Here is a 4,349-nt window from a genome sequence, read left to right as displayed (position 1 = left end):
TGGTATAATGAATTATTCTATCCCAGGCGCAATTTAGACGTTGGCCACTAGATGGCAGCCCTGTATGTGCAAAGTTTTAGAGTGATCCAGTGAAATCTTGCATATCTATTCAAAATGTTGTATCAAGACTGCCCAAATGTGGCTAATTGGTTTATTCATACATTTTCAAGTTCATAATTGTGCACTCTCCTCAAAGAATAGCACGGTATTCTTTCACTCTAATAGCTACTGTAAATTGGACAGTGCAGTTAGACGAACAAGAATTGAAGCTTTCTGCCCTATCAGATATGTCTCTGTCCTGGGATTTTGTTTTGTTTCTTACAACCTCATGCTAATCACATTAGCCTATGTTAACTCAACCTCCCCGTGGCTGGGACACCAATCCTGAAATAGAACTTCGAAATGGATTGCCAAGCATGTTCAATCTTCGCAGGGTAGATTAAAAATTATGAATATTACACATCCTCACACAGGTACTTGAATAAGAGGCTTTAAAATCTCAATCAACATTTTATATATTGTAATGAATACAATTCCCAATGCAGACAACAACAACTTATTTCTTTCAGTTGGACGTTTTGAAAAACAGTGCCTAATAGGTGCTTCCTGTGGGGATTCAAAAAGTGGACAATAGATAAGAAGATGTACAAAATAGAGGGTATTTCTGAGCAGGCTATTAATGTTAATATGCTGCTCTATCCACATCATCCAATGAGAATGCATTTTACCCCACAAGTGGCTTTGAGCGGTTTAAGAGTTGAACAATCCCAATGCATCAGATTACAGACTGTTATCATCTCAGGACAAAAGGGGGCTAACCTGTTCGCAGGTTTTTATCTACACAACGCAGTAGATGCATTGACCTTCTCGTTCCTTTCGCATGGTAGACTAAACAGTAATGGCCCAGATTGGTCAATGCTCTCTATACGTTCCAAATAGGAACATTAAAAAAGTAAACTTAAACATTAAAACGATTATTTTTGAAGAAGTGGAGCTATTAGAGAGAAAAACAATTCTGTATCTGTGTGTCACCAGTAAATGATCAATGTGTGTTGCATGGTGGAAAACATATTTGACATGAGCTGTGGTATCTCTCAACAAAAGTGTTTCTGTAATACTGGAAAAAACAACAACACCCATTTGCTCACTCACTGCATTGCATTCATATCAGAAGTTAAACACCATCTGCTCCAGGGTCTCTGTGTCATTCTGGGTCCAACATTCAATTGTACAAACTTTACATTGCAAGTGTAGATCAAGCTGCTAACTAATCTAAGAATGTATCATCATTCAATGATAATTGAGGACACAATGAGAGTAACGAAGACTGCACAACAGTTGGCAAAAGTCTGCAAATCCCCTGTAGTAAGTTTTGTAGTATAATCAAAATCCCAAACACATCCAGCAGCACACGAAAAGGAAGTACTCTTTCTGATCTCTGTCCTTTTTCTAAATGTTTAAAGAGCATTTATTTACAGATGGTGGATCCTCTTTTGCAGGTACACAAACAGGTTGTTGACAATGTTAATGGCAGCAATATGTGTCATGTTTCAAAACAAATCAGACAAAAGTGTATTTTACCTTTATTTACCTAGGCAAGTCAGTTAGGAACAGTGGGTTAACTGCCTTGTTCAGGAGCAGAACAACAGATTTTACCTTGTCAGCTCAGGGATTTGATCTTGCAACCTTCCTGTTACTAGTCCTACGCTCTAACCACTACCTACCACCAAATATCTTGAAGATTGTTTTATGAAAGACTGAGCAATATGAGGTACGGTATATCTGAATCTTTATCACTGATATCGTGCAGAAGATACTAGTGAATCATTTTCATGAGTGTTCTTGCCAGTTGCAGGCCCTCCAGCTCACAAAGCACTAATGTAGGCGTCAGCAATGTGCAGCTCACTAAGACAAATTAAAATTGTGTAAAATTGTGAAAATTATGATAATGCCCTTTTAGCTTAAGAGCTGTTTGAAAAGACTGCCTGAAATCTTAGCCTGTTTTAATGGGATGGGGTTTTAGTAAATGAGTTAATAGACCAATAAGAAAGAAAGTTCCAAACCTCTCTTGCCCATAACAGCAAATGTTCCGTTTTCACCTCCCCACTCAGACCACTACCAGACAGTCCTAGCAACATTTTTGCTTGAGAAATTGCTCTTTACTAAGAATATATTTTTGTTTCTTTTTGACCATTTTAATTGGAGAAAAAATAAGAAACCCACACACTGCTCTTGCTAGTATCACTGCTCTTTATTAAGGTTTACGTATCGGCCTCAGGGCCTTCGTCAGAGCTGTCATCTTATTAAACTGCAACAAGGATGTGCAAGTGACTGACAGGAAAGTACTTAATTGTTGCCCAGAAATGATTTGATATTGAGATAAAAATGGCTGCATTTGACCTTTAAAGCTAGAATCCTTAATGGTGAAACATTACAACAACAAAGAAGTTACTGCTAACAGAAAATACAATTTTTTTCGCCTTGGACATCATTACACGGCAATACATGCAAACATTTTTACCATCCTGCGCGACAACGCTCCTAAGCTCGACAACAAAAACAATAACAACCGTGGCCAGTGGCGCTGTTTCCCTCTACTTCGGATTCCAGCTTTAATCAAAGATATTCTAGTTTCCTCTCAGCTTTAAATGTTATCGCCTCTAGCAGGAACTGGCTGAGGGCTAGTTATGTATACTACAGTAAAACAACCTGGCACAGCAGATATGTCATCAGTGCTTCCCAATTGAACTGGCTGCTGGGGAGTTAGGCCTGGTACTGAGGAGACTGGTGGAGTTGTTGGCTGCTCCATAATGGGTATGGGGTATGGGCTCGGGGGAAGAGTTGTGCCCACATGGAATTCTTGGATTGTAGCTGTGTCAATGATTGATGGAAGAGCCGTCGTGAGCATAGACCTTATATGGGTTATGACATCAGAAGTCAGACTGGGAGAATCAGTCACTGTGATTATGGCTGGATGTTGTGAGGTAGTCTCAGTTTCTGTCCCATTTAGTGAGTCTGCCAATGAGGCTTCAGTTCCAAGTGCAGTTTGTGAAGCGATCAAAGCATCATCAACCTCTGAGGCTGTTTCAGAGGGTATAGCATCGCTTTCTTGTGGATCGGTCTCCTCCTCTGTGTCTGGTATTGCAGTCTCAGCGCCAGTGACCATTGGCTGACCATTGGGTGTCTGTGGTGCTACGCCAATGTTCTCAGAAGACTCGTTGGACTCAGAAGACTCTGAAGATTCCAGGCTGTCAGCCATCAGGTTTCTGAACTGGAATCCATGCAGACTGACCTGTTTTCAGAAATAGAAATACATATTTTAGTGTAGAAACAAAGCACAGCACACTTTTTTTACACAGTCTGTTTTTACTGACTTTGTGTCATGGTGCACATTATAGTGCAATAGTGACAAATTTATAAGAAAAAATATGATGGAAAAACAACATGGGCATTCTTACTGGTTTTGAATAAGATACTGTCACCACAAAGAAAACACAAAGGGTGGTCCTCAGAATCTCCTTTTTCATTTCCATCATTTCTGAAAGAGTAAAATAAATGTCAACGTTGTTATATTTTTTTACATAGTAAACTTCACAAGTATTGGTGAGAAACAAAGGTTTATGGAATACATTATAATTTAACATAATTATTTCAACACTAAATGACAAAGACATGCATGCTATTCTAAGAATTACCTTGATTAGGTTGAGTATCCCCTTGTCTTCAGCATGAAAAGGGAAGGGTTTTACAGTCCCAATGAATATGAATTTAAAGATAATGTTTCTGCAGTACATCCAATGCTGATAGGATGTATGAATGAACAATAGACGTTATTTGAATGGGGCATGCTTATATGCATGATGTGGTGCGTGGGATCAACCAAGTGTCACTATGATAATTCATTTCCTTTGCTGACTCATTTCCATGGCAATACTGGTATACCCTTTAGTCTTGTCTATATTTTAAGAATGGAAAGCTCAACATTAAATCCTTCAAAGTGTTAAATTAGAGAGAAGCAGAAATAACACACAGACAGATGAACCAATGTCATTTGAAGACAAAGCTACAGTATAAGCCTGGTAAACATGTTGTTGTGGTTCCATAATTCCAGTGTAAACGACGAAAAACAATTGTATACTTTTAGAAAAGCTTTCTTCATAACGCAGGGCAATATTCTGTCAAGATTCTAGTTATTAAAGCAAACCACCAAACTGAAGGAGCACCCTCATTCCTGAGTGGGGCGGGACTCAATTTATTTGAGTGACCACAAAAACAAATAGACCAATACACATTTTGCCTGAAGCAGAGAAGGCATAATCACTTTGCGCGTTAAAATACCAATTGTATAA

General features: G+C 38.7%; 1 long non-coding RNA gene across 1 annotated transcript; it reads right to left on the bottom strand.

Annotated features, from left to right (window-relative positions):
- Positions 1-1,568: 1,568 nt before the first annotated feature.
- LOC135552473 (uncharacterized) lies at positions 1,569-3,805 on the bottom strand. Its single transcript, XR_010457459.1, has 3 exons — positions 3,696-3,805; positions 3,459-3,538; positions 1,569-3,292 (listed from the first exon to the last, which is right to left on the bottom strand). It is a non-coding gene; the product is annotated as an uncharacterized LOC135552473 (long non-coding RNA).
- Positions 3,806-4,349: the final 544 nt, after the last annotated feature.

Source organism: Oncorhynchus masou, chromosome 1 (genome assembly GCF_036934945.1).
Source record: "Oncorhynchus masou masou isolate Uvic2021 chromosome 1, UVic_Omas_1.1, whole genome shotgun sequence".
In the NCBI taxonomy this organism is placed as follows: domain Eukaryota; kingdom Metazoa; phylum Chordata; class Actinopteri; order Salmoniformes; family Salmonidae; genus Oncorhynchus; species Oncorhynchus masou.
This window is presented reverse-complemented; position numbering and strand designations above follow the sequence as displayed.